Source organism: Amblyomma maculatum, chromosome 4 (genome assembly GCF_055883805.1).
Source record: "Amblyomma maculatum isolate TAMU_Amacu chromosome 4, ASM5588380v1, whole genome shotgun sequence".
NCBI classification, from domain to species: domain Eukaryota; kingdom Metazoa; phylum Arthropoda; class Arachnida; order Ixodida; family Ixodidae; genus Amblyomma; species Amblyomma maculatum.
The window spans coordinates 138,187,793-138,210,989 of NC_139347.1; the positions used below are offsets into that span (position 1 = coordinate 138,187,793).

Below are 23,197 nucleotides of genomic sequence, written 5' to 3' on the forward strand. Positions count from 1 at the left end.
TCCGTAGATACAGCGTCGTACAGTGAAACTGTACTGACACAAGGCTATGACATACAACGGAGTGGATGAGCGAGTGCTGTAAGAGTCAAATAAAACTAATCAGTATGATGTGCACGCTCCAGTGGTTCACTTTGAAGCAAATAAAAAGTCAACTGCGTCGGCCGGGAATCGAATCCGGTCCACCCGCGTGGCAGGCGAGTATTCTACCACTGAACCACCGACGCGCTTGTCTCTCCGTAGATACAGCGTCGTACAGTGAAACTGTACTGACACAAGGCTATGACATACAACGGAGTGGATGAGCGAGTGCTGTAAGAGTCAAATAAAACTAATCAGTATGATGTGCACGCTCCAGTGGTTCACTTTGAAGCAAATAAAAAGTCAACTGCGTCGGCCGGCAATCGAACCCGGGCCACCCGCGTGGCAGGCGAGTATTCTACCACTGAACCACCGACGCGCTTGTCTCTCCGTAGATACAGCGTCGTACAGTGAAACTGTACTGACACAAGGCTATGATACACAATGGAGTGGATGAGCGAGTGCTGTAAGAGTCAAATAAAACTAATCAGTATGATGTGCACGCTCCAGTGGTTCACTTTGAAGCAAATAAAAAGTCAACTGCGTCGGCCGGGAATCGAACCCGGGCCACCCGCGTGGCAGGCGAGTATTCTGCCACTGAACCACCGACGCGCTTGTCTCTCCGTAGATACAGCGTCGTACAGTGAAACTGTACTGACACAAGGCTATGACATACAACGGAGTGGATGAGCGAGTGCTGTAAGAGTCAAATAAAACTAATCAGTATGATGTGCACGCTCCAGTGGTTCACTTTGAAGCAAATAAAAAGTCAACTGCGTCGGCCGGGAATCGAACCCGGGCCACCCGCGTGGCAGGCGAGTATTCTACCACTGAACCACCGACGCGCTTGTCTCTCCGTAGATACAGCGTCGTACAGTGAAACTGTACTGACACAAGGCTATGACATACAACGGAGTGGATGAGCGAGTGCTGTAAGAGTCAAATAAAACTAATCAGTATGATGTGCACGCTCCAGCGGTTCACTTTGAAGCAAATGAAAAGTCAACTGCGTCGGCCGGGAATCGAATCCGGGCCACCCGCGTGGCAGGCGAGTATTCTACCACTGAACCACCGACGCGCTTGTCTCTCCGTAGATACAGCGTCGTACAGTGAAACTGTACTGACACAAGGCTATGACATACAACGGAGTGGATGAGCGAGTGCTGTAAGAGTAAAATAAAACTAATCAGTATGATGTGCACGCTCCAGTGGTTCACTTTGAAGCAAATAAAAAGTCAACTGCGCCGGCCGGGAATCGAACCCGGGCAACCCGCGAGGCAGGCGAGTATTCTACCCCTGAACCACCGACGCGCTTGTCTCTCCGTAGATACAGCGTCGTACAGTGAAACTGCACTAACACAAGGCTATGACATACAACGGAGTGGATGAGCGAGTGCTGTAAGAGTCAAATAAAACTAATCAGTATGATGTGCACGCTCCAGTGGTTCACTTTGAAGCAAATAAAAAGTCAACTGCGTCGGCCGGGAATCGAATCCGGGCCACCCGCGTGGCAGGCGAGTATTCTACCACTGAACCACCGACGCGCTTGTCTCTCCGTAGATACAGCGTCGTACAGTGAAACTGTACTGACACAAGGCTATGACATACAACGGAGTGGATGAGCGAGTGCTGTAAGAGTCAAATAAAACTAATCAGTATGATGTGCACGCTCCAGTGGTTCACTTTGAAGCAAATAAAAAGTCAACTGCGTCGGCCGGGAATCGAATCCGGTCCACCCGCTTGGCAGGCGAGTATTCTACCACTGAACCACCGACGCGCTTGTCTCTCCGTAGATACAGCGTCGTACAGTGAAACTGTACTGACACAAGGCTATGACATACAACGGAGTGGATGAGCGAGTGCTGTAAGAGTCAAATAAAACTAATCAGTATGATGTGCACGCTCCAGTGGTTCACTTTGAAGCAAATAAAAAGTCAACTGCGTCGGCCGGGAATCGAATCCGGGCCACCTGCGTGGCAGGCGAGTATTCTACCACTGAACCACCGACGCGCTTGTCTCTCCGTAGATACAGTCTCGTACAGTGAAACTGTACTGACACAAGGCTATGACATACAACGGAGTGGATGAGCGAGTGCTGTAAGAGTCAAATAAAACTAATCAGTATGATGTGCACGCTCCAGTGGTTCACTTTGAAGCAAATAAAAAGTCAACTGCGTCGGCCGGGAATCGAACCCGGGCCACCCGCTTGGCAGGCGAGTATTCTACCACTGAACCACCGACGCACTTGTCTCTCCGTAGATACAGCGTCGTACAGTGAAACTGTACTGACACAAGGCTATGACAGACATCGCAGTGGATGAGCGAGTGCTGTAAGAGTCAAATAAAACTAATCAGTATGATGTGCACGCTCCAGTGGTTCACTTTGAAGCAAATAAAAAGTCAACTGCGTCGGCCGGGAATCGAATCCGGGCCACCCGCGTGGCAGGCGAGTATTCTACCACTGAACCAACGACGCGCTTGTCTCTCCGTAGATACAGCGTCGTACAGTGAAACTGTACTGACACAAGGCTATGACAGACAACGCAGTGGATGAGCGAGTGCTGTAAGAGTCAAATAAAACTAATCAGTATGATGTGCACGCTCCAGTGGTTCACTTTGAAGCAAATAAAAAGTCAACTGGGTCGGCCGGGAATCGAATCCGGGCCACCCGTGTGGCAGGCGAGTATTCTACCACTGAACCACCGACGCGCTTGTCTCTCCGTAGATACAGCGTCGTACAGTGAAACTGTACTGACACAAGGCTATGACATACAACGGAGTGGATGAGCGAGTGCTGTAAGAGTCAAATAAAACTAATCAGTATGATGTGCACGCTCCAGTGGTTCACTTTGAAGCAAATAAAAAGTCAACTGCGTCGGCCGGGAATCGAACCCGCGCCACCCGCGTGGCAGGCGAGTATTCTACCACTGAACCACCGACGCGCTTGTCTCTCCGTAGATACAGCGTCGTACAGTGAAACTGTACTGACACAAGGCTATGACATACAACGGAGTGGATGAGCGAGTGCTGTAAGAGTCAAATAAAACTAATCAGTATGATGTGCACGCTCCAGTGGTTCACTTTGAAGCAAATAAAAAGTCAACTGCGTCGGCCGGGAATCGAATCCGGGCCACCCGCGTGGCAGGCGAGTATTCTACCACTGAACCACCGACGCGCTTGTCTCTCCGGAGATACAGCGTCGTACAGTGAAACTGTACTGACACAAGGCTATGACAGACAACGCAGTGGATGAGCGAGTGCTGTAAGAGTCAAATAAAACTAATCAGTATGATGTGCACGCTCCAGTGGTTCACTTTGAAGCAAATAAAAAGTCAACTGGGTCGGCCGGGAATCGAATCCGGGCCACCCGTGTGGCAGGCGAGTATTCTACCACTGAACCACCGACGCGCTTGTCTCTCCGTAGATACAGCGTCGTACAGTGAAACTGTACTGACACAAGGCTATGACATACAACGGAGTGGATGAGCGAGTGCTGTAAGAGTCAAATAAAACTAATCAGTATGATGTGCACGCTCCAGTGGTTCACTTTGAAGCAAATAAAAAGTCAACTGCGTCGGACGGGAATCGAACCCGGGCCACCCGCGTGGCAGGCGAGTATTCTACCACTGAACCACCGACGCGCTTGTCTCTCCGTAGATACAGCGTCGTACAGTGAAACTGTACTGACACAAGGCTATGGCATACAACGGAGTGGATGAGCGAGTGCTGTAAGGGTCAAATAAAACTAATCAGTATGATGTGCACGCTCCAGTGGTTCACTTTGAAGCAAATAAGAAGTCAACTGCGTCGGCCGGGAATCGAATCCGGGCCACCTGCGTGGCAGGCGAGTATTCTACCACTGAACCACCGACGCGCTTGTCTCTCCGTAGATACAGTGTCGTACAGTGAAACTGTACTGACACAAGGCTATGACATACAACGGAGTGGATGAGCGAGTGCTGTAAGAGTCAAATAAAACTAATCAGTATGATGTGCACGCTCCAGTGGTTCACTTTGAAGCAAATAAAAAGTCAACTGCGTCGGCCGGGAATCGAATCCGGGCCACCCGCTTGGCAGGCGAGTATTCTACCACTGAACCACCGACGCACTTGTCTCTCCGTAGATACAGCGTCGTACAGTGAAACTGTACTGACACAAGGCTATGACAGACATCGCAGTGGATGAGCGAGTGCTGTAAGAGTCAAATAAAACTAATCAGTATGATGTGCACGCTCCAGTGGTTCACTTTGAAGCAAATAAAAAGTCAACTGGGTCGGCCGGGAATCGAATCCGGGCCACCCGTGTGGCAGGCGAGTATTCTACCACTGAACCACCGACGCGCTTGTCTCTCCGTAGATACAGCGTCGTACAGTGAAACTGTACTGACACAAGGCTATGACAGACAACGCAGTGGATGAGCGAGTGCTGTAAGAGTCAAATAAAACTAATCAGTATGATGTGCACGCTCCAGTGGTTCACTTTGAAGCAAATAAAAAGTCAACTGGGTCGGCCGGGAATCGAATCCGGGCCACCCGTGTGGCAGGCGAGTATTCTACCACTGAACCACCGACGCGCTTGTCTCTCCGTAGATACAGCGTCGTACAGTGAAACTGTACTGACACAAGGCTATGACATACAACGGAGTGGATGAGCGAGTGCTGTAAGAGTCAAATAAAACTAATCAGTATGATGTGCACGCTCCAGTGGTTCACTTTGAAGCAAATAAAAAGTCAACTGCGTCGGACGGGAATCGAACCCGGGCCACCCGCGTGGCAGGCGAGTATTCTGCCACTGAACCACCGACGCGCTTGTCTCTCCGTAGATACAGCGTCGTACAGTGAAACTGTACTGACACAAGGCTATGGCATACAACGGAGTGGATGAGCGAGTGCTGTAAGGGTCAAATAAAACTAATCAGTATGATGTGCACGCTCCAGTGGTTCACTTTGAAGCAAATAAAAAGTCAACTGCGTCGGCCGGGAATCGAATCCGGGCCACCTGCGTGGCAGGCGAGTATTCTACCACTGAACCACCGACGCGCTTGTCTCTCCGTAGATACAGTGTCGTACAGTGAAACTGTACTGACACAAGGCTATGACATACAACGGAGTGGATGAGCGAGTGCTGTAAGAGTCAAATAAAACTAATCAGTATGATGTGCACGCTCCAGTGGTTCACTTTGAAGCAAATAAAAAGTCAACTGCGTCGGCCGGGAATCGAATCCGGGCCACCCGCTTGGCAGGCGAGTATTCTACCACTGAACCACCGACGCACTTGTCTCTCCGTAGATACAGCGTCGTACAGTGAAACTGTACTGACACAAGGCTATGACAGACATCGCAGTGGATGAGCGAGTGCTGTAAGAGTCAAATAAAACTAATCAGTATGATGTGCACGCTCCAGTGGTTCACTTTGAAGCAAATAAAAAGTCAACTGGGTCGGCCGGGAATCGAATCCGGGCCACCCGTGTGGCAGGCGAGTATTCTACCACTGAACCACCGACGCGCTTGTCTCTCCGTAGATACAGCGTCGTACAGTGAAACTGTACTGACACAAGGCTATGACATACAACGGAGTGGATGAGCGAGTGCTGTAAGAGTCAAATAAAACTAATCAGTATGATGTGCACGCTCCAGTGGTTCACTTTGAAGCAAATAAAAAGTCAACTGCGTCGGCCGGGAATCGAATCCGGTCCACCCGCGTGGCAGGCGAGTATTCTACCACTGAACCACCGACGCGCTTGTCTCTCCGTAGATACAGCGTCGTACAGTGAAACTGTACTGACACAAGGCTATGACATACAACGGAGTGGATGAGCGAGTGCTGTAAGAGTCAAATAAAACTAATCAGTATGATGTGCACGCTCCAGTGGTTCACTTTGAAGCAAATAAAAAGTCAACTGCGTCGGCCGGCAATCGAACCCGGGCCACCCGCGTGGCAGGCGAGTATTCTACCACTGAACCACCGACGCGCTTGTCTCTCCGTAGATACAGCGTCGTACAGTGAAACTGTACTGACACAAGGCTATGATACACAATGGAGTGGATGAGCGAGTGCTGTAAGAGTCAAATAAAACTAATCAGTATGATGTGCACGCTCCAGTGGTTCACTTTGAAGCAAATAAAAAGTCAACTGCGTCGGCCGGGAATCGAACCCGGGCCACCCGCGTGGCAGGCGAGTATTCTACCACTGAACCACCGACGCGCTTGTCTCTCCGTAGATACAGCGTCGTACAGTGAAACTGTACTGACACAAGGCTATGACATACAACGGAGTGGATGAGCGAGTGCTGTAAGAGTCAAATAAAACTAATCAGTATGATGTGCACGCTCCAGTGGTTCACTTTGAAGCAAATAAAAAGTCAACTGCGTCGGCCGGGAATCGAACCCGGGCCACCCGCGTGGCAGGCGAGTATTCTACCACTGAACCACCGACGCGCTTGTCTCTCCGTAGATACAGCGTCGTACAGTGAAACTGTACTGACACAAGGCTATGACATACAACGGAGTGGATGAGCGAGTGCTGTAAGAGTCAAATAAAACTAATCAGTATGATGTGCACGCTCCAGCGGTTCACTTTGAAGCAAATGAAAAGTCAACTGCGTCGGCCGGGAATCGAATCCGGGCCACCCGCGTGGCAGGCGAGTATTCTACCACTGAACCACCGACGCGCTTGTCTCTCCGTAGATACAGCGTCGTACAGTGAAACTGTACTGACACAAGGCTATGACATACAACGGAGTGGATGAGCGAGTGCTGTAAGAGTAAAATAAAACTAATCAGTATGATGTGCACGCTCCAGTGGTTCACTTTGAAGCAAATAAAAAGTCAACTGCGCCGGCCGGGAATCGAACCCGGGCAACCCGCGAGGCAGGCGAGTATTCTACCCCTGAACCACCGACGCGCTTGTCTCTCCGTAGATACAGCGTCGTACAGTGAAACTGCACTAACACAAGGCTATGACATACAACGGAGTGGATGAGCGAGTGCTGTAAGAGTCAAATAAAACTAATCAGTATGATGTGCACGCTCCAGTGGTTCACTTTGAAGCAAATAAAAAGTCAACTGCGTCGGCCGGGAATCGAATCCGGGCCACCCGCGTGGCAGGCGAGTATTCTACCACTGAACCACCGACGTGCTTGTCTCTCCGTAGATACAGCGTCGTACAGTGAAACTGTACTGACACAAGGCTATGACAGACAACGGAGTGGATGAGCGAGTGCTGTAAGAGTCAAATAAAACTAATCAGTATGATGTGCACGCTGCAGTGGTTCACTTTGAAGCAAATAAAAAGTCAACTGCGTCGGCCGGGAATCGAATCCGGGCCACCCGCGTGGCAGGCGAGTATTCTACCACTGAACCACCGACGCGCTTGTCTCTCCGTAGATACAGCGTCGTACAGTGAAACTGTACTGACACAAGGCTATGACAGACGACGCAGTGGATGAGCGAGTGCTGTAAGAGTCAAATAAAACTAATCAGTATGATGTGCACGCTCCAGTGGTTCACTTTGAAGCAAATAAAAAGTCAACTGCGTCGGCCGGGAATCGAATCCGGGCCACCCGCGTGGCAGGCGAGTATTCTACCACTGAACCACCGACGCGCCTGTCTCTCCGTAGATACAGCGTCGTACAGTGAAACTGTACTGACACAAGGCTATGACATACAACGCAGTTGATGAGCGAGTGCTGTAAGAGTCAAATAAAACTAATCAGTATGATGTGCACGCTCCAGTGGTTCACTTTGAAGCAAATAAAAAGTCAACTGCGTCGGCCGGGAATCGAACCCGGGCCACCCACGTGGCAGGCGAGTATTCTACCACTGAACCACCGACGCGCTTGTCTCTCCGTAGATACAGCGTCGTACAGTGAAACTGTACTGACACAAGGCTATGACAGACAACGCAGTGGATGAGCGAGTGCTGTAAGAGTCAAATAAAACTAATCAGTATGATGTGCACGCTCCAGTGGTTCACTTTGAAGCAAATAAAAAGTCAACTGGGTCGGCCGGGAATCGAATCCGGGCCACCCGTGTGGCAGGCGAGTATTCTACCACTGAACCACCGACGCGCTTGTCTCTCCGTAGATACAGCGTCGTACAGTGAAACTGTACTGACACAAGGCTATGACATACAACGGAGTGGATGAGCGAGTGCTGTAAGAGTCAAATAAAACTAATCAGTATGATGTGCACGCTCCAGTGGTTCACTTTGAAGCAAATAAAAAGTCAACTGCGTCGGACGGGAATCGAACCCGGGCCACCCGCGTGGCAGGCGAGTATTCTACCACTGAACCACCGACGCGCTTGTCTCTCCGTAGATACAGCGTCGTACAGTGAAACTGTACTGACACAAGGCTATGGCATACAACGGAGTGGATGAGCGAGTGCTGTAAGAGTCAAATAAAACTAATCAGTATGATGTGCACGCTCCAGTGGTTCACTTTGAAGCAAATAAAAAGTCAACTGCGTCGGCCGGGAATCGAATCCGGGCCACCCGCTTGGCAGGCGAGTATTCTACCACTGAACCACCGACGCACTTGTCTCTCCGTAGATACAGCGTCGTAAAGTGAAACTGTACTGACACAAGGCTATGACAGACATCGCAGTGGATGAGCGAGTGCTGTAAGAGTCAAATAAAACTAATCAGTATGATGTGCACGCTCCAGTGGTTCACTTTGAAGCAAATAAAAAGTCAACTGGGTCGGCCGGGAATCGAATCCGGGCCACCCGTGTGGCAGGCGAGTATTCTACCACTGAACCACCGACGCGCTTGTCTCTCCGTAGATACAGCGTCGTACAGTGAAACTGTACTGACACAAGGCTATGACATACAACGGAGTGGATGAGCGAGTGCTGTAAGAGTCAAATAAAACTAATCAGTATGATGTGCACGCTCCAGTGGTTCACTTTGAAGCAAATAAAAAGTCAACTGCGTCGGCCGGGAATCGAATCCGGTCCACCCGCTTGGCAGGCGAGTATTCTACCACTGAACCACCGACGCGCTTGTCTCTCCGTAGATACAGCGTCGTACAGTGAAACTGTACTGACACAAGGCTATGACATACAACGGAGTGGATGAGCGAGTGCTGTAAGAGTCAAATAAAACTAATCAGTATGATGTGCACGCTCCAGTGGTTCACTTTGAAGCAAATAAAAAGTCAACTGCGTCGGCCGGGAATCGAATCCGGGCCACCCGCGTGGCAGGCGAGTATTCTACCACTGAACCACCGACGCGCTTGTCTCTCCGTAGATACAGCGTCGTACAGTGAAACTGTACTGACACAAGGCTATGACATACAACGGAGTGGATGAGCGAGTGCTGTAAGAGTCAAATAAAACTAATCAGTATGATGTGCACGCTCCAGTGGTTCACTTTGAAGCAAATAAAAAGTCAACTGCGTCGGCCGGGAATCGAACCCGGGCCACCCGCGTGGCAGGCGAGTATTCTACCACTGAACCACCGTCGCGCTTGTCTCTCCGTAGATACAGCGTCGTACAGTGAAACTGTACTGACACAAGGCTATGACATACAACGGAGTGGATGAGCGAGTGCTGTAAGAGTCAAATAAAACTAATCAGTATGATGTGCACGCTCCAGTGGTTCACTTTGAAGCAAATAAAAAGTCAACTGCGTCGGCCGGGAATCGAACCCGGGCCACCCGCGTGGCAGGCGAGTATTCTACCACTGAACCACCGTCGCGCTTGTCTCTCCGTAGATACAGCGTCGTACAGTGAAACTGTACTGACACAAGGCTATGACATACAACGGAGTGGATGAGCGAGTGCTGTAAGAGTCAAATAAAACTAATCAGTATGATGTGCACGCTCCAGTGGTTCACTTTGAAGGAAATAAAAAGTCAACTGCGTCGGCCGGGAATCGAATCCGGGCCACCCGCGTGGCAGGCGAGTATTCTACCACTGAACCACCGACGCGCTTGTCTCTCCGTAGATACAGCGTCGTACAGTGAAACTGTAATGACACAAGGCTATGACATACAACGGAGTGGATGAGCGAGTGCTGTAAGAGTCAAATAAAACTAATCAGTATGATGTGCACGCTCCAGTGGTTCACTTTGAAGCAAATAAAAAGTCAACTGCGTCGGCCGGGAATCGAATCCGGTCCACCCGCGTGGCAGGCGAGTATTCTACCACTGAACCACCGACGCGCTTGTCTCTCCGTAGATACAGCGTCGTACAGTGAAACTGTACTGACACAAGGCTATGACATACAACGGAGTGGATGAGCGAGTGCTGTAAGAGTCAAATAAAACTAATCAGTATTATGTGCACGCTCCAGTGGTTCACTTTGAAGCAAATAAAAAGTCAACTGCGTCGGCCGGGAATCGAACCCGGGCCACCCGCGTGGCAGGCGAGTATTCTACCACTGAACCACCGACGCGCTTGTCTCTCCGTAGATACAGCGTCGTACAGTGAAACTGTACTGACACAAGGCTATGACATACAACGGAGTGGATGAGCGAGTGCTGTAAGAGTCAAATAAAACTAATCAGTATGATGTGCACGCTCCAGTGGTTCACTTTGAAGCAAATAAAAAGTCAACTGCGTCGGCCGGGAATCGAATCCGGGCCACCCGCGTGGCAGGCGAGTATTCTACCACTGAACCACCGACGCGCTTGTCTCTCCGTAGATACAGCGTCGTACAGTGAAACTGTACTGACACAAGGCTATGACATACAACGGAGTGGATGAGCGAGTGCTGTAAGAGTCAAATAAAACTAATCAGTATGATGTGCACGCTCCAGTGGTTCACTTTGAAGCAAATAAAAAGTCAACTGCGTCGGCCGGGAATCGTACCCGGGCCACCCGCGTGGCAGGCGAGTATTCTACCACTGAACCACCGACGCGCTTGTCTCTCCGTAGATACAGCGTCGTACAGTGAAACTGTACTGACACAAGGCTATGATACACAATGGAGTGGATGAGCGAGTGCTGTAAGAGTCAAATAAAACTAATCAGTATGATGTGCACGCTCCAGTGGTTCACTTTGAAGCAAATAAAAAGTCAACTGCGTCGGCCGGGAATCGAACCCGGGCCACCCGCGTGGCAGGCGAGTATTCTACCACTGAACCACCGACGCGCTTGTCTCTCCGTAGATACAGCGTCGTACAGTGAAACTGTACTGACACAAGGCTATGACATACAACGGAGTGGATGAGCGAGTGCTGTAAGAGTCAAATAAAACTAATCAGTATGATGTGCACGCTCCAGTGGTTCACTTTGAAGCAAATGAAAAGTCAACTGCGTCGGCCGGGAATCGAATCCGGGCCACCCGCGTGGCAGGCGAGTATTCTACCACTGAACCACCGACGCGCCTGTCTCTCCTTAGATACAGCGTCGTACAGTGAAACTGTACTGACACAAGGCTATGACATACAACGGAGTGGATGAGCGAGTGCTGTAAGAGTCAAATAAAACTAATCAGTATGATGTGCACGCTCCAGTGGTTCACTTTGAAGCAAATGAAAAGTCAACTGCGTCGGCCGGGAATCGAATCCGGGCCACCCGCGTGGCAGGCGAGTATTCTACCACTGAACCACCGACGCGCTTGTCTCTCCGTAGATACAGCGTCGTACAGTGAAACTGTACTGACACAAGGCTATGACATACAACGGAGTGGATGAGCGAGTGCTGTAAGAGTAAAATAAAACTAATCAGTATGATGTGCACGCTCCAGTGGTTCACTTTGAAGCAAATAAAAAGTCAACTGCGTCGGCCGGGAATCGAACCCGGGCAACCCGCGAGGCAGGCGAGTATTCTACCACTGAACCACCGACGCGCTTGTCTCTCCGTAGATACAGCGTCGTACAGTGAAACTGTACTGACACAAGGCTATGACATACAACAGAGTGGATGAGCGAGTGCTGTAAGAATCAAATAAAACTAATCAGTATGATGTGCACGCTCCAGTGGTTCACTTTGAAGCAAATAAAAAGTCAACTGCGTCGGCCGGGAATCGAATCCGGGCCACCCGCGTGGCAGGCGAGTATTCTACCACTGAACCACCGACGCGCTTGTCTCTCCGTAGATACAGCGTCGTACAGTGAAACTGTACTGACACGAGGCTATGACATACAACGGAGTGGATGAGCGAGTGCTGTAAGACTCAAATAAAACTAATCAGTATGGTGTGCACGCTCCAGTGGTTCACTTTGAAGCAAATAAAAAGTCAACTGCGTCGGCCGGGAATCGAATCCGGGCCACCCGCGTTGCAGGCGAGTATTCTGCCACTGAACCACCGACGCGCCTGTCTCTCCGTAGATACAGCGTCGTACAGTGAAACTGTACTGACACAAGGCTATGACATACAACGGAGTGGATGAGCGAGTGCTGTAAGAGTCAAATAAAACTAATCAGTATGATGTGCACGCTCCAGTGGTTCACTTTGAAGCAAATAAAAAGTCAACTGCGTCGGCCGGGAATCGAACCCGGGCCACCCGCGTGGCAGGCGAGTATTCTACCACTGAACCACCGACGCGCTTGTCTCTCCGTAGATACAGCGTCGTACAGTGAAACTGTACTGACACAAGGCTATGACATACAACGGAGTGGATGAGCGAGTGCTGTAAGAGTCAAATAAAACTAATCAGTATGATGTGCACGCTCCAGTGGTTCACTTTGAAGCAAATAAAAAGTCAACTGCGTCGGCCGGGAATCGAATCCGGTTCACCCGCGTGGCAGGCGAGTATTCTACAACTGAACCACCGACGCGCTTGTCTCTCCGTAGATACAGCGTCGTACAGTGAAACTGTACTTACACAAGGCTATGACATACAACGGAGTGGATGAGCGAGTGCTGTAAGAGTCAAAAAAAACTAATCAGTATGATGTGCACGCTCCAGTGGTTCACTATGAAGCAAATAAAAAGTCAACTGCGTCGGCCGGGAATCGAGCCCGGGCCACCCGCGTGGCAGGCCAGTATTCAACCACTGAACCACCGACGCGCTTGTCTCTCCGTAGATACAGCGTCGTACAGTGAAACTGTACTGACACAAGGCTATGACATACAACGGAGTGGATGAGCGAGTGCTGTAAGAGTCAAATAAAACTAATCAGTATGATGTGCACGCTCCAGTGGTTCACTTTGAAGCAAATAAAAAGTAAACTGCGTCGGCCGGGAATCGAATCCGGGCCACCCGCGTGGCAGGCGAGTATTCTACAACTGAACCACCGACGCGCTTGTCTCTCCGTAGATACAGCGTCGTACAGTGAAACTGTACTGACACAAGGCTATGACAGAGAACGGAGTGGATGAGCGAGTGCTGTAAGAGTCAAATAAAACTAATCAGTATAATGTGCACGCTCCAGTGGTTCACTTTGAAGCAAATAAAAAGTCAACTGCGTCGGCCGGGAATCGAACCCGGGCCACCCGCGTCGCAGGCGAGTATTCTACCACTGAACCACCGACGCGCTTGTCTCTCCGTAGATACAGCGTCGTACAGTGAAACTGTACTGACACAAGGCTATGACATACAACGAAGTGGATGAGCGAGTGCTGTAAGAGTCAAATAAAACTAATCAGTATGATGTGCACGCTCCAGTGGTTCACTTTGAAGCAAATAAAAAGTCAACTGCGTCGGCCGGGAATCGAATCCGGGCCACCCGCGTGGCAGGCGAGTATTCTACCACTGAACCACCGACGCGCTTGTCTCTCCGTAGATACAGCGTCGTACAGTGAAACTGTACTGACACAAGGCTATGACATACAACGGAGTGGATGAGCGAGTGCTGTAAGAGTCAAATAAAACTAATCAGTATGATGTGCACGCTCCAGTGGTTCACTTTGAAGCAAATAAAAAGTCAACTGCGTCGGCCGGGAATCGAACCCGGGCCACCCGCGTGGCAGGCGAGTATTCTACCACTGAACCACCGACGCGCTTGTCTCTCCGTAGATACAGCGTCGTACAGTGAAACTGTACTGACACAAGGCTATGACATACAACGGAGTGGATGAGCGAGTGCTGTAAGAGTCAAATAAAACTAATCAGTATGATGTGCACGCTCCAGTGGTTCACTTTGAAGCAAATAAAAAGTCAACTGCGTCGGCCGGGAATCGAACCCGGGCCACCCGCGTGGCAGGCGAGTATTCTACCACTGAACCACCGACGCGCTTGTCTCTCCGTAGATACAGCGTCGTACAGTGAAACTGTACTGACACAAGGCTATGACATACAACGGAGTGGATGAGCGAGTGCTGTAAGAGTCAAATAAAACTAATCAGTATGATGTGCACGCTCCAGTGGTTCACTTTGAAGCAAATAAAAAGTCAACTGCGTCGGCCGGGAATCGAATCCGGGCCACCCGCGTGGCAGGCGAGTATTCTGCCACTGAACCACCGACGCGCCTGTCTCTCCGTAGATACAGCGTCGTACAGTGAAACTGTACTGACACAAGGCTATGACATACAACGGAGTGGATGAGCGAGTGCTGTAAGAGTCAAATAAAACTAATCAGTATGATGTGCACGCTCCAGTGGTTCACTTTGAAGCAAATAAAAAGTCAACTGCGTCGGCCGGGAATCGAATCCGGGCCACCCGCGTGGCAGGCGAGTATTCTACCACTGAACCACCGACGCGCTTGTCTCTCCGTAGATACAGCGTCGTACAGTGAAACTGTACTGACACAAGGCTATGACATACAACGGAGTGGATGAGCGAGTGCTGTAAGAGTCAAATAAAACTAATCAGTATGATGTGCACGCTCCAGTGGTTCACTTTGAAGCAAATAAAAAGTCAACTGCGTCGGCCGGGAATCGAACCCGGGCCACCCGCGTGGCAGGCGAGTATTCTACCACTGAACCACCGACGCGCTTGTCTCTCCGTAGATACAGCGTCGTACAGTGAAACTGTACTGACACAAGGCTATGACATACAACGGAGTGGATGAGCGAGTGCTGTAAGAGTCAAATAAAACTAATCAGTATGATGTGCACGCTCCAGTGGTTCACTTTGAAGCAAATAAAAAGTCAACTGCGTCGGCCGGGAATCGAACCCGGGCCACCCGCGTGGCAGGCGAGTATTCTACCACTGAACCACCGACGCGCTTGTCTCTCCGTAGATACAGCGTCGTACAGTGAAACTGTACTGACACAAGGCTATGACATACAACGGAGTGGATGAGCGAGTGCTGTAAGAGTCAAATAAAACTAATCAGTATGATGTGCACGCTCCAGTGGTTCACTTTGAAGCAAATAAAAAGTCAACTGCGTCGGCCGGGAATCGAATCCGGTTCACCCGCGTGGCAGGCGAGTATTCTACAACTGAACCACCGACGCGCTTGTCTCTCCGTAGATACAGCGTCGTACAGTGAAACTGTACTTACACAAGGCTATGACATACAACGGAGTGGATGAGCGAGTGCTGTAAGAGTCAAATAAAACTAATCAGTATGATGTGCACGCTCCAGTGGTTCACTATGAAGCAAATAAAAAGTCAACTGCGTCGGCCGGGAATCGAGCCCGCGCCACCCGCGTGGCAGGCCAGTATTCTACCACTGAACCACCGACGCGCTTGCCTCTCCGTAGATACAGCGTCGTACAGTGAAACTGTACTGACACAAGGCTATGACATACAACGGAGTGGATGAGCGAGTGCTGTAAGAGTCAAATAAAACTAATCAGTATGATGTGCACGCTCCAGTGGTTCACTTTGAAGCAAATAAAAAGTAAACTGCGTCGGCCGGGAATCGAATCCGGGCCACCCGCGTGGCAGGCGAGTATTCTACAACTGAACCACCGACGCGCTTGTCTCTCCGTAGATACAGCGTCGTACAGTGAAACTGTACTGACACAAGGCTATGACAGAGAACGGAGTGGATGAGCGAGTGCTGTAAGAGTCAAATAAAACTAATCAGTATAATGTGCACGCTCCAGTGGTTCACTTTGAAGCAAATAAAAAGTCAACTGCATAGGCCGGGAATCGAACCCGGGCCACCCGCGTGGCAGGCGAGTATTCTACCACTGAACCACCGACGCGCTTGTCTCTCCGTAGATACAGCGTCGTACAGTGAAACTGTACTGACACAAGGCTATGACATACAACGGAGTGGATGAGCGAGTGCTGTAAGAGTCAAATAAAACTAATCAGTATGATGTGCACGCTCCAGTGGTTCACTTTGAAGCAAATAAAAAGTCAACTGCGTCGGCCGGGAATCGAATCCGGGCCACCCGCGTGGCAGGCGAGTATTCTACCACTGAACCACCGACGCGCTTGTCTCTCCGTAGATACAGCGTCGTACAGTGAAACTGTACTGACACAAGGCTATGACATACAACGGAGTGGATGAGCGAGTGCTGTAAGAGTCAAATAAAACTAATCAGTATGATGTGCACGCTCCAGTGGTTCACTTTGAAGCAAATAAAAAGTCAACTGCGTCGGCCGGGAATCGAATCCGGGCCACCCGCGTGGCAGGCGAGTATTCTACCACTGAACCACCGACGCGCTTGTCTCTCCGTAGATACAGCGTCGTACAGTGAAACTGTACTGAAACAAGGCTATGACATACAACGGAGTGGATGAGCGAGTGCTGTAAGAGTCAAATAAAACTAATCAGTATGATGTGCACGCTCCAGTGGTTCACTTTGAAGCAAATAAAAAGTCAACTGCGTCGGCCGGGAATCGAATCCGGTTCACCCGCGTGGCAGGCGAGTATTCTACCACTGAACCACCGACGCGCTTGTCTCTCCGTAGATACAGCGTCGTACAGTGAAACTTTACTGACACAAGGCTATGACATACAACGGAGTGGATGAGCGAGTGCTGTAAGAGTCAAATAAAACTAATCAGTATGATGTGCACGCTCCAGTGGTTCACTTTGAAGCAAATAAAAAGTAAACTGCGTCGGCCGGGAATCGAATCCGGGCCACCCGCGTGGCAGGCGAGTATTCTACAACTGAACCACCGACGCGCTTGTCTCTCCGTAGATACAGCGTCGTACAGTGAAACTGTACTGACACAAGGCTATGACAGAGAACGGAGTGGATGAGCGAGTGCTGTAAGAGTCAAATAAAACTAATCAGTATAATGTGCACGCTCCAGTGGTTCACTTTGAAGCAAATAAAAAGTCAACTGCTTCGGCCGGGAATCGAACCCGGGCCACCCGCGTGGCAGGCGAGTATTCTACCACTGAACCACCGACGCGCTTGTCTCTCCGTAGATACAGCGTCGTACAGTGAAACTGTACTGAAACAAGGCTATGACATACAACGGAGTGGATGAGCGAGTGCTGTAAGAGTCAAATAAAACTAATCAGTATGATGTGCACGCTCCAGTGGTTCACTTTGAAGCAAATAAAAAGTAAACTGCGTCGGCCGGGAATCGAATCCGGGCCACCCGCGTGGCAGGCGAGTATTCTACAACTGAACCACCGACGCGCTTGTCTCTCCGTAGATACAGCGTCGTACAGTGAAACTGTACTGATACAAGGCTATGACAGAGAACGGAGTGGATGAGCGAGTGCTGTAAGAGTCAAATAAAACTAATCAGTATAATGTGCACGCTCCAGTGGTTCACTTTGAAGCAAATAAAAAGTCAACTGCTTCGGCCGGGAATCGAACCCGGGCCACCCGCGTGGCAGGCGAGTATTCTACCACTGAACCACCGACGCGCTTGTCTCTCCGTAGATACAGCGTCGTACAGTGAAACTGTACTGACACAAGGCTATGACATACAACGGAGTGGATGAGCGAGTGCTGTAAGAGTCAAATAAAACTAATCAGTATGATGTGCACGCTCCAGTGGTTCACTTTGAAGCAAATAAAAAGTCAACTGCGTCGGCCGGGAATCGAATCCGGGCCACCCGCGTGGCAGGCGAGTATTCTACCACAGAACCACCGACGCGCTTGTCTCTCCGTAGATACAGCGTCGTACAGTGAAACTGTACTGACACAAGGCTATGACATACAACGGAGTGGATGAGCGAGTGCTGTAAGAGTCAAATAAAACTAATCAGTATGATGTGCACGCTCCAGTGGTTCACTTTGAAGCAAATAAAAAGTCAACTGCGTCGGCCGGGAATCGAACCCGGGCCACCAGAGTGGCAGGCGAGTATTCTACCACTGAACCACCGACGCGCTTGTCTCTCCGTAGATACAGCGTCGTACAGTGAAACTGTACTGACACAAGGCTATGACACACAATGGAGTGGATGAGCGAGTGCTGTAAGAGTCAAATAAAACTAATCAGTATGATGTGCACGCTCCAGTGGTTCACTTTGAAGCAAATAAAAAGTCAACTGCGTCGGCCGGGAATCGAATCCGGGCCACCCGCGTGGCAGGCGAGTATTCTACCACTGAACCACCGACGCGCTTGTCTCTCCGTAGATACAGCGTCGTACAGTGAAACTGTACTGACACAAGGCTATGACATACAACGGAGTGGATGAGCGAGTGCTGTAAGAGTCAAATAAAACTAATCAGTATGATGTGCACGCTCCAGTGGTTCACTTTGAAGCAAATAAAAAGTCAACTGCGTCGGCCGGGAATCGAATCCGGGCCACCCGCGTGGCAGGCGAGTATTCTGCCACTGAACCACCGACGCGCCTGTCTCTCCGTAGATACAGCGTCGTACAGTGAAACTGTACTGACACAAGGCTATGACATACAACGGAGTGGATGAGCGAGTGCTGTAAGAGTCAAATAAAACTAATCAGTATGATGTGCACGCTCCAGTGGTTCACTTTGAAGCAAATAAAAAGTCAACTGCGTCGGCCGGGAATCGATCCCAGGCCACCCGCGTGGCAGGCGAGTATTCTACCACTGAACCACCGACGCGCTTGTCTCTCCGTAGATACAGCGTCGTACAGTGAAACTGTACTGAAACAAGGCTATGACATACAACGGAGTGGATGAGCGAGTGCTGTAAGAGTCAAATAAAACTAATCAGTATGATGTGCACGCTCCAGTGGTTCACTTTGAAGCAAATAAAAAGTCAACTGCGTCGGCCGGGAATCGAATCCGGTTCACCCGCGTGGCAGGCGAGTATTCTACCACTGAACCACCGACGCGCTTGTCTCTCCGTAGATACAGCGTCGTACAGTGAAACTTTACTGACACAAGGCTATGACATACAACGGAGTGGATGAGCGAGTGCTGTAAGAGTCAAATAAAACTAATCAGTATGATGTGCACGCTCCAGTGGTTCACTTTGAAGCAAATAAAAAGTAAACTGCGTCGGCCGGGAATCGAATCCGGGCCACCCGCGTGGCAGGCGAGTATTCTACAACTGAACCACCGACGCGCTTGTCTCTCCGTAGATACAGCGTCGTACAGTGAAACTGTACTGACACAAGGCTATGACAGAGAACGGAGTGGATGAGCGAGTGCTGTAAGAGTCAAATAAAACTAATCAGTATAATGTGCACGCTCCAGTGGTTCACTTTGAAGCAAATAAAAAGTCAACTGCTTCGGCCGGGAATCGAACCCGGGCCACCCGCGTGGCAGGCGAGTATTCTACCACTGAACCACCGACGCGCTTGTCTCTCCGTAGATACAGCGTCGTACAGTGAAACTGTACTGACACAAGGCTATGACATACAACGGAGTGGATGAGCGAGTGCTGTAAGAGTCAAATAAAACTAATCAGTATGATGTGCACGCTCCAGTGGTTCACTTTGAAGCAAATAAAAAGTCAACTGCGTCGGCCGGGAATCGAATCCGGGCCACCCGCGTGGCAGGCGAGTATTCTACCACAGAACCACCGACGCGCTTGTCTCTCCGTAGATACAGCGTCGTACAGTGAAACTGTACTGACACAAGGCTATGACATACAACGGAGTGGATGAGCGAGTGCTGTAAGAGTCAAATAAAACTAATCAGTATGATGTGCACGCTCCAGTGGTTCACTTTGAAGCAAATAAAAAGTCAACTGCATCGGCCGGGAATCGAACCCGGGCCACCAGCGTGGCAGGCGAGTATTCTACCACTGAACCACCGACGCGCTTGTCTCTCCGTAGATACAGCGTCGTACAGTGAAACTGTACTGACACAAGGCTATGACACACAATGGAGTGGATGAGCGAGTGCTGTAAGAGTCAAATAAAACTAATCAGTATGATGTGCACGCTCCAGTGGTTCACTTTGAAGCAAATAAAAAGTCAACTGCGTCGGCCGGGACTCGAACCCGGGCCACCCGCGTGGCAGGCGAGTATTCTACCACTGAACCACCGACGCGCTTGTCTCTCCGTAGATACAGCGTCGTACAGTGAAACTGTACTGACACAAGGCTATGACATACAACGGAGTGGATGAGCGAGTGCTGTAAGAGTCAAATAAAACTAATCAGTATGATGTGCACGCTCCAGTGGTTCACTTTGAAGCAAATAAAAAGTCAACTGCGTCGGCCGGGAATCGAATCCGGGCAACCCGCGTGGCAGGCGAGTTTTCTACCAGTGAACCACCGACGCGCTTGTCTCTCCGTAGATACAGCGTCGTACAGTGAAACTGTACTGACACAAGGCTATGACATACAACGGAGTGGATGAGCGAGTGCTGTAAGAGTCAAATAAAACTAATCAGTATGATGTGCACGCTCCAGTGGTTCACTTTGAAGCAAATAAAAAGTCAACTGCGTCGGCCGGGAATCGAACCCGGGCCACCCGCGTGGCAGGCGAGTATTCTACCACTGAACCACCGACGCGCTTGTCTCTCCGTAGATACAGCGTCGTACAGTGAAACTGTACTGACACAAGGCTATGACATACAACGGAGTGGATGAGCGAGTGCTGTAAGAGTCAAATAAAACTAATCAGTATGATGTGCACGCTCCAGTGGTTCACTTTGAAGCAAATAAAAAGTCAACTGCGTCGGCCGGGAATCGAATCCGGGCCACCCGCGTGGCAGGCGAGTATTCTACCACTGAACCACCGACGCGCTTGTCTCTCCGTAGATACAGCGTCGTACAGTGAAACTGTACTGACACAAGGCTATGACATACAACGGAGTGGATGAGCGAGTGCTGTAAGAGTCAAATAAAACTAATCAGTATGATGTGCACGCTCCAGTGGTTCACTTTGAAGCAAATAAAAAGTCAACTGCTTCAGCCGGGAATCGAATCCGGGCCACCCGCGTGGCTGGCGAGTATTCTACCACAGAACCACCGACGCGCTTGTCTCTCCGTAGATACAGCGTCGTACAGTGAAACTGTACTGACACAAGGCTATGACATACAACGGAGTGGATGAGCGAGTGCTGTAAGAGTCAAATAAAACTAATCAGTATGATGTGCACGCTCCAGTGGTTCACTTTGAAGCAAATAAAAAGTCAACTGCGTCGGCCGGGAATCGAACCCGGGCCACCCGCGTGGCAGGCGAGTATTCTACCACTGAACCACCGACGCGCTTGTCTCTCCGTAGATACAGCGTCGTACAGTGAAACTGTACTGACACAAGGCTATGACACACAATGGAGTGGATGAGCGAGTGCTGTAAGAGTCAAATAAAACTAATCAGTATGATGTGCACGCTCCAGTGGTTCAATTTGAAGCAAATAAAAAGTCAACTGCGTCGGCCGGGAATCGAACCCGGGCCACCCGCGTGGCAGGCGAGTATTCTACCACTGAACCACCGACGCGCTTGTCTCTCCGTAGATACAGCGTCGTACAGTGAAACTGTACTGACACAAGGCTATGACATACAACGGAGTGGATGAGCGAGTGCTGTAAGAGTCAAATAAAACTAATCAGTATGATGTGCACGCTCCAGTGGTTCACTTTGAAGCAAATAAAAAGTCAACTGCGTCGGCCGGGAATCGAATCCGGGCCACCCGCGTGGCAGGCGAGTATTCTACCACTGAACCACCGACGCGCTTGTCTCTCCGTAGATACAGCGTCGTACAGTGAAACTGTACTGACACAAGGCTATGACATACAACGGAGTGGATGAGCGAGTGCTGTAAGAGTCAAATAAAACTAATCAGTATGATGTGCACGCTCCAGTGGTTCACTTTGAAGCAAATAAAAAGTCAACTGCGTCGGCCGGGAATCGAACCCGGGCCACCCGCGTGGCAGGCGAGTATTCTACCACTGAACCACCGACGCGCTTGTCTCTCCGTTGATACAGCGTCGTACAGTGAAACTGTACTGACACAAGGCTATGACATACAACGGAGTGGATGAGCGAGTGCTGTAAGAGTCAAATAAAACTAATCAGTATGATGTGCACGCTCCAGTGGTTCACTTTGAAGCAAATAAAAAGTCAACTGCGTCGGCCGGGAATCGAACCCGGGCCACCCGCGTGGCAGGCGAGTATTCTACCACTGAACCACCGACGCGCTTGTCTCTCCGTAGATACAGCGTCGTACAGTGAAACTGTACTGACACAAGGCTATGACATACAACGGAGTGGATGAGCGAGTGCTGTAAGAGTCAAATAAAACTAATCAGTATGATGTGCACGCTCCAGTGGTTCACTTTGAAGCAAATAAAAAGTCAACTGCGTCGGCCGGGAATCGAATCCGGGCCACCCGCGTGGCAGGCGAGTATTCTACCACTGAACCACCGACGCGCTTGTCTCTCCGTAGATACAGCGTCGTACAGTGAAACTGTACTGACACAAGGCTATGACATACAACGGAGTGGATGAGCGAGTGCTGTAAGAGTCAAATAAAACTAATCAGTATGATGTGCACGCTCCAGTGGTTCACTTTGAAGCAAATAAAAAGTAAACTGCGTCGACCGGGAATCGAATCCGGGCCACCCGCGTGGCAGGCGAGTATTCTACAACTGAACCACCGACGCGCTTGTCTCTCCGTAGATACAGCGTCGTACAGTGAAACTGTACTGACACAAGGCTATGACAGAGAACGGAGTGGATGAGCGAGTGCTGTAAGAGTCAAATAAAACTAATCAGTATATTGTGCACGCTCCAGTGGTTCACTTTGAAGCAAATAAAAAGTCAACTGCTTCGGCCGGGAATCGAACCCGGGCCACCCGCGTGGCAGGCGAGTATTCTACCACTGAACCACCGACGCGCTTGTCTCTCCGTAGATACAGCGTCGTACAGTGAAACTGTACTGACACAAGGCTATGACATACAACGGAGTGGATGAGCGAGTGCTGTAAGAGTCAAATAAAACTAATCAGTATGATGTGCACGCTCCAGTGGTTCAC

The 23,197-nt window shown here is 50.1% G+C and overlaps 19 non-coding genes across 19 annotated transcripts; all 19 read right to left on the reverse strand.

Annotated features, from left to right (window-relative positions):
- Positions 1-852: 852 nt before the first annotated feature.
- Positions 853-923, reverse strand: TRNAG-GCC (transfer RNA glycine (anticodon GCC)). The gene has a single exon. It is a non-coding gene; the product is annotated as a tRNA-Gly (tRNA).
- Positions 924-2,250: 1,327 nt separating this feature from the next.
- TRNAG-GCC (transfer RNA glycine (anticodon GCC)) lies at positions 2,251-2,321 on the reverse strand. Its single transcript has one exon. It is a non-coding gene; the product is annotated as a tRNA-Gly (tRNA).
- Positions 2,322-6,211: 3,890 nt separating this feature from the next.
- TRNAG-GCC (transfer RNA glycine (anticodon GCC)) lies at positions 6,212-6,282 on the reverse strand. Its single transcript has one exon. It is a non-coding gene; the product is annotated as a tRNA-Gly (tRNA).
- Positions 6,283-6,444: 162 nt separating this feature from the next.
- Positions 6,445-6,515, reverse strand: TRNAG-GCC (transfer RNA glycine (anticodon GCC)). The gene has a single exon. It is a non-coding gene; the product is annotated as a tRNA-Gly (tRNA).
- Positions 6,516-10,405: 3,890 nt separating this feature from the next.
- On the reverse strand, positions 10,406-10,476 carry TRNAG-GCC (transfer RNA glycine (anticodon GCC)). Its single transcript has one exon. It is a non-coding gene; the product is annotated as a tRNA-Gly (tRNA).
- A 628-nt stretch (positions 10,477-11,104) lies between these two features.
- On the reverse strand, positions 11,105-11,175 carry TRNAG-GCC (transfer RNA glycine (anticodon GCC)). Its single transcript has one exon. It is a non-coding gene; the product is annotated as a tRNA-Gly (tRNA).
- Positions 11,176-12,269: 1,094 nt separating this feature from the next.
- On the reverse strand, positions 12,270-12,340 carry TRNAC-GCA (transfer RNA cysteine (anticodon GCA)). Its single transcript has one exon. It is a non-coding gene; the product is annotated as a tRNA-Cys (tRNA).
- Positions 12,341-12,502: 162 nt separating this feature from the next.
- Positions 12,503-12,573, reverse strand: TRNAG-GCC (transfer RNA glycine (anticodon GCC)). Its single transcript has one exon. It is a non-coding gene; the product is annotated as a tRNA-Gly (tRNA).
- An 861-nt stretch (positions 12,574-13,434) lies between these two features.
- TRNAR-GCG (transfer RNA arginine (anticodon GCG)) lies at positions 13,435-13,505 on the reverse strand. The gene has a single exon. It is a non-coding gene; the product is annotated as a tRNA-Arg (tRNA).
- Positions 13,506-13,900: 395 nt separating this feature from the next.
- Positions 13,901-13,971, reverse strand: TRNAG-GCC (transfer RNA glycine (anticodon GCC)). The gene has a single exon. It is a non-coding gene; the product is annotated as a tRNA-Gly (tRNA).
- A 162-nt stretch (positions 13,972-14,133) lies between these two features.
- TRNAG-GCC (transfer RNA glycine (anticodon GCC)) lies at positions 14,134-14,204 on the reverse strand. The gene has a single exon. It is a non-coding gene; the product is annotated as a tRNA-Gly (tRNA).
- A 628-nt stretch (positions 14,205-14,832) lies between these two features.
- Positions 14,833-14,903, reverse strand: TRNAG-GCC (transfer RNA glycine (anticodon GCC)). Its single transcript has one exon. It is a non-coding gene; the product is annotated as a tRNA-Gly (tRNA).
- A 162-nt stretch (positions 14,904-15,065) lies between these two features.
- TRNAG-GCC (transfer RNA glycine (anticodon GCC)) lies at positions 15,066-15,136 on the reverse strand. The gene has a single exon. It is a non-coding gene; the product is annotated as a tRNA-Gly (tRNA).
- Positions 15,137-20,191: 5,055 nt separating this feature from the next.
- TRNAG-GCC (transfer RNA glycine (anticodon GCC)) lies at positions 20,192-20,262 on the reverse strand. The gene has a single exon. It is a non-coding gene; the product is annotated as a tRNA-Gly (tRNA).
- Positions 20,263-20,657: 395 nt separating this feature from the next.
- On the reverse strand, positions 20,658-20,728 carry TRNAG-GCC (transfer RNA glycine (anticodon GCC)). The gene has a single exon. It is a non-coding gene; the product is annotated as a tRNA-Gly (tRNA).
- Positions 20,729-21,356: 628 nt separating this feature from the next.
- TRNAG-GCC (transfer RNA glycine (anticodon GCC)) lies at positions 21,357-21,427 on the reverse strand. Its single transcript has one exon. It is a non-coding gene; the product is annotated as a tRNA-Gly (tRNA).
- A 162-nt stretch (positions 21,428-21,589) lies between these two features.
- TRNAG-GCC (transfer RNA glycine (anticodon GCC)) lies at positions 21,590-21,660 on the reverse strand. Its single transcript has one exon. It is a non-coding gene; the product is annotated as a tRNA-Gly (tRNA).
- A 395-nt stretch (positions 21,661-22,055) lies between these two features.
- Positions 22,056-22,126, reverse strand: TRNAG-GCC (transfer RNA glycine (anticodon GCC)). Its single transcript has one exon. It is a non-coding gene; the product is annotated as a tRNA-Gly (tRNA).
- A 162-nt stretch (positions 22,127-22,288) lies between these two features.
- TRNAG-GCC (transfer RNA glycine (anticodon GCC)) lies at positions 22,289-22,359 on the reverse strand. The gene has a single exon. It is a non-coding gene; the product is annotated as a tRNA-Gly (tRNA).
- Between the last annotated feature and the right edge of the window lie 838 nt (positions 22,360-23,197).